This window comes from Schistocerca americana, chromosome 6 (genome assembly GCF_021461395.2).
Source record: "Schistocerca americana isolate TAMUIC-IGC-003095 chromosome 6, iqSchAmer2.1, whole genome shotgun sequence".
Taxonomy (NCBI): domain Eukaryota; kingdom Metazoa; phylum Arthropoda; class Insecta; order Orthoptera; family Acrididae; genus Schistocerca; species Schistocerca americana.
The window spans coordinates 8,557,241-8,571,598 of NC_060124.1; positions in this window are offsets into that span (position 1 = coordinate 8,557,241).

The following is a 14,358-nucleotide window of genomic DNA, read 5'->3' on the forward strand; positions in this document are numbered from 1 at the left end:
ACGCATGTTACGAGCTAGAAACATTTCTCCGATCTATATATCCAAGTACCACGCTTCTTCGAACCCTTGTGAAAGATTAATGAAGGAAATTGGTAAGCTGTGCAGAATATACTGCCACAAAAGACATATTGATTGGGATACACACATACTCTCATTCCAAGATGTAATTAATTCCATTCCAAATGAATCCACTATGCTATCTCCGACTGTTATACTGAAAAACGTTGAACCACCGAACAAAATTAAAGAATTAATAGAATTCCCCAAAAATCGTCGCCTACGACACCACGAAATAATTGACATTGCGCTGAACAACATCAAACGTGCCGCAGAGCGCCGGAGAAGACAGCAAAAACAGGTTTGTACACGCCGCGACTTTCACGTTGGACAGAAGATATTAGTACGTACACACTATTTATCCAGCAAATTAAAAGGTAAGTGCAGTAAATTTGAACTTCTATACGCAGGTCCGTATCGGATTCGCAGTATCCCTCACCCCAATGTTGTACACGTCGAAACTTTGAGAACCAGAAAATCGAAAGGCAATCACCATATCTCAAACATTAAACCGTTTATTGAGTGAAACCACTGTATGATTCAACACACTATGATGCCATTTACTAATGCAATTATTTCACGTGACTAATTACTGATGATTATCGTATTTTTTCTTGGCAAGTGCCCGGCAAGGTAAGGTTAGCAGGTCGCTCTTCTTGTCGTTACACATCAGACCGTGCACATTTTCCATTTTTTTGTGTATATGACTGTACTCCAGTTTTGTTTGTATGCACTATGAAATAGTTGAGATATAACACACACCAGTCGACTTTGACATTTTTTTTTGCCTTATGACATCTCAACATCGTGACTGTTTCACATTTTTTTGCTACTGCATTGTATTATTCTGTGTACATTTTTTCGCATCCGAACACTGTCAATGTCTTGGACATATTACGTTTTCTGTCATGTTATGCTGTATGGTTAATTGTGTCACCATAAACCAGTCATTATTTAGTGGATATAGGATTTAAATGCAAGACATTAATCTTTGTTCATCAATTTCAGAAAGGAATGATGATTCTAAGAAATAAATTTAACATAAATGGGAATTTCATCTACGGAATAAACGAAAGGAGATGCAATAACTTTATGAGGAAGAGTAAATGGATCAGGATTAACAAACATTAACAAGAATATACTATACTCATCGAAGAATAGCAGTCTTAACTAATTTTTTCTTTCAGAATACAAGGTGATTGATGCAGGCTGTCAGAGAGAACTACACATCTTAGTTTTAGTGATGAAATATGCTAGAGATAAGGAATAGTTAGGTAATGAGTAATGAAGTGATTTTTTGCAGATGATAGTGAATACTGATGAATAATGATGAAGGAAATGGTATTATGAATAATGAAGTTTTTCTCTACAGGTGATGATAATGGTGAAGTTATGATGATATGGATAATGAAGTTTTTTTCTTTATGCCACGTAGTTATTTAAGTATTTGTTGCGGTTTGCTTTGACAGCAGGTGTTACATTGCATAGTAGGATGACGGAAAGTTTTGGAAAGGACAGCTATGGAACACATTTTATACACATTTCACTACTTGTTAATTCGAAGTTCACTACTTTTCAGCATAGTGTGCGTTTCTTCTTTCAGGTCAATAATCCGTTTTTGTATTTTTTCCAGGAGAAGTTTTTCATGACACTTACTAAACCTGTTACTTATTATACCTGTTCTAGTACTTGCATTTTTATATTTTTTACCCATTTGTGTTTATCATTTATAAATGTGATCACAGGTACTGCCTTGTTACATAATCTTGCTACAGCTGACTCATGACGAATGACGTTACCTATCCTCATTTGCAGCAATAGGTCAAAAGCAAAAAGTATTATGCCTCAGCAATTAATTATCGATCCCAACGCAATGCATTGCTACCAAAAAAAATGTATTACCAGTCCCACATAATGTCACTAGTTTATGATAATTCTGGATAATACTGATCAACTCTGAATAGCATGTCACTCGAGTAATGACCTCTTAATGAGACTATATTCAAAATAATGCTTTGTCACTAGCTAATAACTGCCACTGTTTATTGTAATGCCTGTGATTACTAATGATTTGACTGTAATTAACTGATTTTTAATAATGACTTTGTAATGATCTGAATAATACTGAATGATGAACTATGTTTTATTCTATTCAATACTTGATGGCCACTGAGTGCCAATAATTAATGTCAATCAACGAAATTGTTATTAATTATACCATTAATTAACTCTTGTTTTCAATGTTCATACTTTGTAATTGGAAATAAATGTGATTGTTTAATAATGCTTTGTAATTAGGAAAAGACTAATGATTCTTAATAGATTGGAATGACACATAATTAATTAACTATGGTACTGTTTAATAATGCTTTGTAATTAATTAAGGCTACAAATGATTAATTAATTAACTGTAATTAGACAAATGATTAATTAACGACAAATGATTAATTAACTGTAATTATACAAATGATTAATTAACTGTAATTAGACAAATGATTAATTAATGACAAATGATTAATTAACTGTAATTAGGAAAAGGTTAATGATTCTTAATTATACTCTGTAACTGAAAAGAATGCGATTATTTCATAATATTTTGTAACCAGGAAAAGAAGGCTACTGATTCTATGTAAAACAATTAATGAACATTTTTCTGTAATACTACATACTTGGTACAGAAATGTTCAATAACTGGGCTATGAATGCCACGAACTATCAATGAAGACTGTAATTGTCAATATTATGTGACTTGATGTCCTTCACCTCATAAGCTGACTACCCTGAATTACTGCAATGTCCATTTGTCCTGTTTATCCCAGTGATCATGGAGCACTATATTTGGTTTTGCACTAACTCTACGTTGGTGTGCCTTGTAAGAGTGTGGTGTTGACACGACATGCTGTCCACCACCATGAGCGATGAAGACATTATTATGGTCCCACTGTTTGGTGTACCTAATGTACTGCCAAAATGAAAACATGGAACATTACTACGACAGTTCAGTGTCTTGGCTACACTGATAAATTCTGATGGGAAAAGAACTTCAAGTTGTGTCACTTGGTGTTGTACTACTGTGGAAAGATATGGACTTTCAGAGCAGCTGTGTGCAATCTAAAGTGCTACAACCATGATGCAATCCTTCCCTTTCCTATCCTGATTCTTGTCACATAAAGAAAAATTTTTTTTTTTTTGGTAACATCATTTATGTTCATAGGTTATACATTTTTCGATTCGCTAAACTCCAGTGTGAGTACACTTATGTCACTGGTCGACATGATGTTTGCCATTATGTTTATTTGTTGTGAAAATACTGAAGACATTTTTCAGTGCATGTGCACTTTGGACATGAATTTTTTTTTGCCATTATGTTTATTTGTTGTGAAAATGCTAAAGACATTTTTCAGTGCATGTACACTTGTCAACATAATATTTTTTGCCAGTCTGTTTATTTGTTCTGAATATGCTAAAGAATTTTTTCAGTGCCTGTGCACTTTGTTATCTGTCAAATAATTTGTATATACTTTTCTGATTTGCTACTATGTTTTGTACTCACATTTTGTCTTTGTCTGATATATTTTGTACTTAGTGCGTGTGCACAACATTTACTTTATGTACTACATCTAATTATTCTTGCCAGTCTGTTTATTTGTTCTGAATATGCTAAAGAATTTTTTCAGTGCCTGTGCACTTTGTTATCTGTCAAATAATTTGTATATACTTTTCTGATTTGCTACTATGTTTTGTACTCACATTTTGTCTTTGTCTGATATATTTTGTACTTAGTGCGTGTGCACAACATTTACTTTATGTACTACATCTAATTATTCTTGCCAGTCTGTTTATTTGTTCTGAATATGCTAAAGAATTTTTTCAGTGCCTGTGCACTTTGTTATCTGTCAAATAATTTGTATATACTTTTCTGATTTGCTACTATGTTTTGTACTCACATTTTGTCTTTGTCTGATATATTTTGTACTTAGTGCGTGTGCACAACATTTACTTTATGTACTACATCTAATTATTCTTGCCAGTCTGTTTATTTGTTCTGAATATGCTAAAGAATTTTTTCAGTGCCTGTGCACTTTGTTATCTGTCAAATAATTTGTATATACTTTTCTGATTTGCTACTATGTTTTGTACTCACATTTTGTCTTTGTCTGATATATTTTGTACTTAGTGCGTGTGCACAACATTTACTTTATGTACTACATCTAATTATTCTTGCCAGTCTGTTTATTTGTTCTGCATATGCTAAAGAATTTTTTCAGTGCCTGTGCACTTTATCTGTCAAAAAGTTTGTATATACTTTTTTCTGATTTGCTACTATGTTTAGTATTCACATTTTGTCCTTGTCTGATATATTTTGTACTTAGTGCGTGTGCACAAGATTTAAATATTTTGTAAGTTGTAGGATTTTGTTAATTAAAGAAAAATTTTGCCGCGCTTGGCAAGTCCAAATGACTCACCATCGCTGCCAAATTTTTGCCCCCCGAGTGGAGGGTTATGAAACACGTATGTAACGCAGCAGCGATGGCGAGGCATTGTAGCATCTGTGACCAGAGAGTATGCGCTTGACCGCGCGAGTGTTGCGAGCAGTACTCAGTCAGTCGTAGTCTTTGCGAGTTAGTTGTCGCTATGCAGAGTAGCAGTCAGTCAGTTGTTGCGAGTCTGTAGCTCTGTCTAGTTGAGAGCAGTACTCAGTCTGTAGTCGTCATGCAGAGCGGTCGGTCAGTAGTAGCAGCCCAGTGCGGTTGTGTGATGTAGGCGGTCGGCAACAATGGTCAAGATGAGGAATAAGGTATACTGTTAATTAATATAATCATTAGATAATGAAAAATTTTATTTATTGTAATTATTCTCCAACAAGTCTCCCAATAATAATTTTTTTATTTCAAAAGCATTTTCTCAAAAGTTTAATTTTTTTGAACTAAAGATCTCGTTGCACTTCCCATTTCATTCCACTTCTTTTTGAAGAGAAATTTCACTAGAATTACAAAAAAAAGGAGAATATTATTATTTGCAATGCAGTTCCTCCAAGTGGTGCGCAATAACAAGAGCAGATATGTGACATCCATTTATTCTGAGGTAAGACTTTAATTCTGATTGTTTTTACACAGGGCCAAAGACCGATATTTCGGTTTAATTGAATTTTCTTGTCACTGAATGGACTTTACTTTTGAAGGATTTATAATTGAGTCAGATTGCGAATTTCACATTTGTTGCCATTGTCAGTACATTTGATTGTAGGCAGGTTACGCATAGAGCCATGTCCATCAGCATTTCTAATTAGTATCGTTATTTTCTTTTAAAATTTTTGTGGGCAGGTTACACTTGGCTCCCATTTCTATTAAGTATTGTTATATTTTCTTTTAAAAATTGCGGTGGGGAGGTTACAAACTGCAAAATGTCAGAAAGAGGTTACAGTGCGAAGTAAAAATGATGCGAAATTCAAAACACGGCAGAAAAATGTATCCAATTACAAATTCAGCGATGGCAGAAAATATATATATATATATATATATATATATATATATATATATATATATATATATATATAGAGGGAGGGAGGGAGAGAGAGAGAGAGAGAGAGAGAGAGAGAGAGAGGGTGGAGAACTTGCAGGTTTACTCACCCAAAATTTAATTTTTTTTATATACAGCCATAGGACCTGTTAAATTCAACGGACATATCCCCCATTTCACACACAGCAGCTACTCTTACTGTTACTCTCACCCATTAAAACACGCGAACACACAGACAGACCTCCACACACCCCTACACAGATACACACAACGTAACAGTCATCCATGTACCCAAACACTGTAAATGCACAACCGTAGGCTACATATAAACACAACTACACATCGCAATCATACACCATCTAAGGCAAAATTCCAGATGATGATGACGATGATTAGTGGTCTAGGGCACTAAACCGGGAGGTCATCAGCACCATTGCTTGAAATAAATATAGACGAGGGTGGTGAAAATCTATAAAAAATATTACAACCAAGTCATGTTTCCCCACACAAGCAGCGAAATTCCGCATTCCCACCGTCCCCCTCACTAATCTGACGACATCACCTTTCTTGTTTTAGCTTCATGAGATCAATACGACTTTACAGGGTAATGAAAGCTATATACTACCATAATTCACTTTTATACGATACTGCACAAAAACACGAGACAGTCCAGTCCAAAGTCGATTTCCTTGCAACGATGGAATGAATCCTTTTTCAATATTTCATTGCCGATCAATGTAAAGTCACAAAAACAAAACAACAGACGCTGAATATAGTCTTTACACTTTCGTTGTGTCGACTCGTTTGCATAACGAGCTGTCCCCATCTTCTAGTAGCCGAAAACAAGTAACAAGCGTCTCCATGCCGTGGAAAGGTAACTCTTATGGAACAGTTGCTCAACACAGTCCAGTCGGACTATCTTCGTGGCTTCCCTTCGTAACTTTCTGTTCACAGTTTAGTCCCCTCCAATCGATTTATTTCTTCTTCTTCTTCTACCTCCTCCCTCACCCTTAATTCGTTTGCCCTTCTGCATTTTTCACTTACAGTTGGCTTCCCTGTTCAAACGTTTTCTTGAAGTCAGTTGCATCTCGTCTCGGAAAATTCTTTCAGAAATCTTCGGGTTGCAGACACAGGAGGAGCACGAAGGACGAACTGCCGTCGAATCACAATACTGACAATTCGCGTGTGTTGAAGCACACACAAGGTGCAATGGTTGGTATAGCGCTTGTGTTTTAGAGCAATAAAGACGGCGCTTTATGTTTACTATCAGATGGGGTAATCAAAGGTCAATGTCGAATATTCGTACTTTCATCTTTCAGATCGTGTTTATTTATGCTTTTGGAGAAAACATCTCTCAATGGAGTCATCCAAATTTTCAAGCGCTTGTTATTTAGCGATGCACACATCCTAGATAATGGAGCTATGGAAATCAGGGAAGGGTCCCACATACTCAGACTGTTCCACACAGTTTGGGTCAACATTAAACTGTGTGTTTACGAGACCAGAAAGTGCTCTGAAATGAAGACTTCAAACGTCACTAGGTATTGGATGAGCAATGCGTGTGGGGCATTTGTAAACTGCTTGTATTAAATAACAAACAAGTAAGTATTGCGTCAACAATTTGACGATATGTTGAAAACCAGTACTAAATTACCTGTGGCGTGTTCACGGGGGAATTCACCACTGTATACACAACAAGTACAGCTAGTGAGGTGGCGCAGTAGTTGTTAGTACACTGGTCTCGTGTTCGGGAAGACAGCAGTTCAAATCCCCATCCGGCCATTCAGATTCAGGTTTTTCAAGGTTTTCCTAAATCACTTAAGGCAAATAATAGGGCAGGTCCTTTGAAAGGGCATGGCTGATTACCTTCATCATCCTTCCCTCTGCCTCTAATGACCTCATTGTCGACGGGACGTTAAACATTAACCTTCCTTTCTTCTTTCAGTTCACACATGGTTGAGAAGACGGAGAATTACTTATTAGAGGAGGCTGCAGAGAAATATTCAGTGTATGGTGCAGCAGGAGGTATGGTCCAGAAAGCTGAAAGAAAGCACGAAAAAACGTTTCGCAATAGCCTCCATCCTAAATGGAAGAAATTTGTTGCCATGGATAAAAACTGAAGTGTTGAAATGGCAGCTATCTGGGAAGGTCTTTGGACAAAGGAGTTTGAGAAGATGGAACTGTGTTGTGTAGGAGAAGACTTATCAATAAACTCCACCCGAACAGGACATGAAGGCCCAACGGTATCGACCGGCCGCCGTGTCATCCTCAGCCCACAGGCTGGAGGGGCGTGTGGCATGTCAGTTTCCGAGACCAGAGCCGCTACTTTACAATCAAGTAGCTCAGCTCCTTAGTTTGCCTCACAAGGGCTGAGTGCACCCCACTTGCCAACAGCGTTTGGCAGACCGGATGGTCACCCATCCAAGTGCTAGCCCAACCCGACAGCACTTAACTTCGGTGATCTGATGGAACTGCGGCAAGGCCATTGGCCTTATGAATAAGCATTCTGAAAAACAAAAAAAGCAGTACAAATAGCGCTAGTGGACAACAGTTCCACTGCTATAATAAGAAATGTGTGCAAAGATTGGAATCAAATTATTTTGAACCCGTAATTCATTTCTGTCAATGTCTTATGTTGTAATGCATGATACGAGAGAGCGATCGAAACGTTGAACAATGCCACATCTATAGCTACGTGCATACTCCGTAAATCACATACAGTGCATTACTATTTCCTTAGTTGCTCCTCTCGCACATGGAGTGCAGGAAAAGCGACAATATGTATGTATACGCATGAGTTCTGATTTCTCCTGTCTTGTCTTCATGGTCCTTACGTGATATGTACATTGCTAGCTGTACAGTCGTTCTGCAGTCTGTGTCTTATGCCGGTTCTCTAAAGTATCTTAGTGGCATTTCACGAAAAGAACGTGAGTTGTAGGACAAAGTGGGCATGAGTCCGTTTTGTTGGTGTAGATTGCCTACATCGTGGGTAAGTGTGCACTCAGTGGCAAACCTATTGTTCTCATTTGATTTACAGGTCCTTAACCTATCGTTCTGCTAAGAGGATTAAGACCACCTGCGGATAATCTTTCCTTCTGATTGACAGGTCCTTAACCTATTGTCACCCCCCCACTCCCCCCCCCCCCACATTCCTCCACTAAACCCCTCACGAAACCTCCAACCTTCCCCCCTTGCCTCAATGACACAGGCACACTTTCAGGCCTGAGTTATTCGAATAGCTGCCTCTCACTCTTATCAACTTGATTGACTACTTAATTAACCTCTCCCCCTCTGGTAACCCCTTTCCCCTCCTCCACCCCATCTCGAAATCGGTGGCTCTGTGGTGGAGAGGAAGGATCTCATGAAAGATAATTCAATTAAAAAACAGATTGTTTATAAAAAAAATCAGTTTGCAGGGGTTGGATCTCTCTTGCACATCATTCTCTGCTGTTTGGGAAGATGCAGGTCTTGTAAAGAAGTAATTAAATCGATCGCTTTTTTCTTTTATTCCGATCACGCAAAAAATACCGTCATGAAACATCCATCAGACGTAATTACGCTGTCACTGATCGCTTAAACATATCTGAAAAACTTTGCCACATAGGGACATCCACAGAGGGTGTCAATCCACGCAACACCGGCGAGAGCCTGTAAAGTGGCGGTGCGCTTGGGCATACACTAATCCTAGCGTACTTCCTGTCGGCGTCCACAGCCATCTTAAGTGGTCTGTATGCATGAAGCAAACTGTCAGATACCCCCATATGGAAGAAACGCCTTCCTTCCGAAGCAAGTCCTTGACTGGAAATCCATCCAAAAATACCACTGAAGTTAATAAATAATTTCTAGTCATGTGATTGTGTTATATTAGATATAAGGTGGACACGGTAGCTACTTCACACACACAAATTGACAATGTCAAAAAAACTAGTAGCCACTTAACTCGAAATAGACTTTTAAAAAGAGATCGTTTCATACAAAGAGAAAGTCAGAGCTGTAGCTTGCTTTGCAGATGATATAGGAACTAGCATGAGATATTTCATTCCGCCATGGACTCTAAAATGCCTCAGCCTTCCTGTGCACTTTTCTTGTGCTGATTTCACAAGCTGCTTCAGGAGTTACTAATTGTACTGCCGAATATCACATCTTGAAGACGTCACAAATGCTGCTCCAAAAGACGTGCCATGGGAAATATTAATTGAATCATTGACACAGTGTTTAAATAATCCGCTTCACACAACTACTCGAAATAAAAATCCATACACAAAAGCGTTACGTTTTCGATGAGAAGTCTCATTAAATAATCCAAACCTATTATTACGTAACGTCGCGATTGAAAGCGGTAATGTATGAAACGATAGTTGGAATTTCAAATTTCGACGTGAATTTGTACCATCACAGCAATAGAGTTCCTGACCACTACAGTCTGCTAAGTGTTATTTTCTTTTTTTAAAAGTGCTATAGAATTCCTAAGTTCACTGGATCTCTCCATTACACCAGGGCAAAGAAGGAGGTAGGAAAGGGTCCGCCTCATGATAGGATGGCACAACAACAAATTCCGCTGTGATGTATTGAGAAATAAGATCCAGACACTGCTGGAGACTCAGATCATTGAAAACACTCTTCCATCCCACATAGTCACTGCGCCGCAGTACATTGCCAGCGCTCAAAGACTGGACATAAACGTGTCCCATGACCACAGCTGGGGAAGGGCGTGTCAGCCAGAGAGAGGCAGTTGGCCATAGAGGATTCAAATGGCTCCAAGCACTATGGGACTTAACATCTGAGGTCATCAATCCCCTAGACTTGGAACCACTTAAACCTAACTAACCTAAGAACATCGTACACATCCATACCCGAGGGAGGATTCGAACCTGCGACCGTAGCAGCAGCGCGGTTCTGGACTGAAGCCCCTAGAACCGCTCGGCCACAGCGGCCGGCGGCCATAGACGACCCTCACCCCAGGAGGACCTGAGTGGTAGTAGTTCGAATGCTATCGATACTTCCAGCACAAACACTCGACGTGTTGAATCTTCTCAAATCTCTGCAGAGTATACACGCGACACACGCAGTCCCGGAGGCAAATCAAAGCAACCTGCATATTAGTTCACTGTTCACCCATCCAGGTTCAGCTGGGAGCCAAATCGTCGTAAGCCACAAGTTTTCTCAGGTGAACTGGTGTACAAAGAATGGGCAAGCCCCAGCACAGAAAAAAGGCGTCCGCTGAGATGCTGTTCTGGTCCCAACCTGCTTGCTTGCTTTCTGCTATTCTTTCTATGGGCATCTCCAGACTCACAAGAATGTTGGGAGCCAGGCACATATTTATCAGTGAAATTACAATTAAATATTGCAATCGCTGCTGCCGTCTGACACCAAGCAACATACTGGAAATGTCTCCTCTTGACAGCCGTAGTTCTGGAACGAATCTCAATATCTATAGTGCACATAATATTACACGTAAAATTTCTCTCATTCCCTTACAGCTATCGATGTGCTGGACCTATGTCTCCCTCATGATAGAACACACAGTCGTTTTCTCTGGACATGCTGGAACATAAACCACAGTAACTTTACACTGCAACATAAAGAATGTTCAGACAAGCTGTGCAGTTATCGTTTACAGGTGTATAGCACCCAAAAAAATTATGGTACGCCCACACTTACACCAGCTACGTGTCTCGGTTCTCTTCAGTTCTAGGAAATTATTTGACGTTTATGTTTTCCAGTCAGCTCTTCCAGAAGGTGCCGCATCTTGCCAAGACTCTTTCAAACAAGTGTTATAAAGCACAGGAATCTGGCGCTACGTGGTAATCAACAACACTGCTGACGAAAGGGTAGGAAAGACATCACCGATACGTCAGTTTTATCACTTTTTACAACGTCGACCAATGACACAGCAGCATGCTTTCCAATTTCTTTATCATCGCTAAACCGCTCCTCCTCTACTTTGAGAGCATCATTGTGAATGTAGATAGATGACTGTACAACATTGTAAATTCTAGATCACAAGGGTACCATGGATATGATTCTTCACTTGGTGTTTTTTCCATTGCGGTGATACATTTTAATGATATTTCAGACTACCACCTGTACAGGGAGAGACAACCATCGTAATAAAATCAGATGTGTTACTGAAATTGTGAAGAGATACATAGTATAAAACTTTATTTACAACGTCTCTGTGCTGTTACCTTAAGAGACTTCGTATGTGGTGCGTCATTTGGTTACCTTAAGAGAGAGTTCGAAAGTGAGGAGGCCGTCCTCTGACAGTGGTAGATTTCAGCACCCCTTCATGAGCCAGAAATGTGTTTAAAATTCTAGTCCTGTCGTGCATGAATACTTAGAGGGAATGTAGTCTATCCCATAGTGACACTTTAGCAATGTGAAAACACATGTTTTGTCTGATTTCTTCTATCTTAGAAAATATATAAAAGGGAGGAATTTACATTTCGCGTGAGAAATTCCAGGTGTATGGTGAAAGTTTTTTTTTTTTTTTTTTTTTTTTTTTTTTTTTTTTTTTTTTTTTTTTTTTTTTTAAAAACTTGGTGGTATATGTCTGGGTGGAATTGATTAGAACTACATCCAAGCTGCACCTGCTTGTTTTGCTGCAAGGTAGCTGCAGGCGCAGTGGAAATTTTCACTGACTCCTCTACGTCGGCACTGCCGCTGTACGATGGGGACGAGCACGTTGCGTGTGGACATCTGGAAGGAGAATGCGCTGAATGTGTGTTTTTAGCTGTCTCCGACATCTAGCGATGACAGTTTACTGCTACAGACTGGATCGTGGTTTAAGTGTGTTTAGTGCTTCTCAAAGCATCGCAGTGGACTTCCTTGTAGTAGTACATGCTGTTGTCTCTATTCTATCACGCAGTAGTGGAGAGAGCCAGTTTAGGAACTCTATAGAACTTTTAAAAACCCAATCGCGACGTTAAATTCCCGATGTTCTGACATATCACCAGACGTGTGTAGGAAGTAATCAAACTACTGTTAACGTAAAAAAAAAGTATGTCTAGTCGTCAGGGAAGGATAGATTTGACGTGGTGAATTGTGATTTCAATGCGTGAGGAGTATATCCGAATGTTAGAGGGGATAGATTCATTTCGTAAACAGCTGCATAATATAGCAATGCAAGGGCTCAACTGGACCCGCTGTAGCGTACAAACAGGGAGGGCAATAAGGCTGTAACAAAACGTCCCCTGATCGGCATCCCTAAGTGTATCCTCTCATTTTCCTTGTTGCACTATCAACGGCGGTGTTGATTGCAGTACAAGAAACTGTATCGATGACGTCTTTCCCTTTCGTCCGCACGAGTGTTGTTGATTATCACATAGTGCCAAACGCCTGTACTTTATAACACTTGTTTAAGAGAGATCTTGTTTAAGAGAGACTTGTTTAAGAAAGACCTTCCGGAAGAGCTGACTGGAAAACTTAAACGTCAGATAATTTCCTAGAACTGAAGAAAATCGAGACACGTAGCTGGTGTGGCTGTGGGCATACCACAATTTTTTCGGGTGCTGTGCACATATGAAAGATAAGCTTGTACAAAAATATGTATATGTTGCCGTTTAAAGTTACTGTGGCTTATGTTCCTGCATGTCCAGAGAAAATGACTGTGTGTCCTATCATGAGGGAGGTATAGATTCATTACATCGACTGCTGTAAGGTGTCAGAGAGAGTTTATGTGTAAAATTATGCGCGCTATAGATATTGGGATTCGTTCTAGTACCACGGCAGTCAAGAGGAGACATTTCCAGAACATTACTCGGTGTCAGACTGCAGCAGCGATCGTAATATTTAATTGTAGTTACACTGATAATATGTACTTGGTCCCCAATACTCTTGTGAATCTGGAGATGGCCACAGAAAGCATAGCAGCAAACAAGCAGGTTGGGGCCGGAACAGCATCTCAGCGACCGCCTTTTCTCTACTCTGGGGCTTGCCCATCCCTTGTACACCATTTCACAGAGTCTGAGGAAGCTTGTGGCTTATGACAACTTGGCTCGCGGCTACCCCTAGACGGGTGAATAGTGAACTATATCCAGGTTGCGTTGAGTGGTTTTCGCGACTGCGAGCGTCGTTGTATACTCTGAGGAAATTTGAGAAGCTTCAATACGACAAGTGTTTCACTGGAAGTACTGATAGCATTCAAACTGCTACCACTCAGGTCCTCCTGGGATGGAGGTCGTCCACAGCCAACTGGCCTCTCCCTGGCTGATGTAGTGTTAGCAGTTAGCCAACACTACGAACACTACCTGAGTGAGGAAGCCGATATGCACGCGTTAACCCACGCAGGCTAGAGATAGGTCTGAAACAGGATAGTAATGAATGCTATAAAGAAAAGTACGTAGCTGCTGGAATACTTAACTTTAATCCATCCTTGTTGTAGATCGCTCTTGACGATACAAGTGAGACTCTGTAGATACATGCAATGTTACTAATGGCGCCTTGCTAGGTCGTAGCCATTGACTTAGCTGAAGGCTATTCTAACTATCTGCTCTGCAAATGAGCGAGGCTTCGTCAGTGTGCATCGCCAGCTAAGTCGTCCGTACAACTGGGGCGAGTGCTAGTAAGTCTCTCGAGACCTGCCGTGTGGTGGCGCTCGGTCTGCGATCCCTGACAGTGGCGACACGCGGGTCCGACATGTACTACTGGACCGCGGCCGATTTAAAGCTACCACCTAGCAAGTGTGGTGTCTGGCGGTGACACCACAGCTGACACATGCTTCCACCACAGGTGTGGTCATGGGACACGTTTACGGCCAGGCTCTGAGCGCTGGCTCTGTAC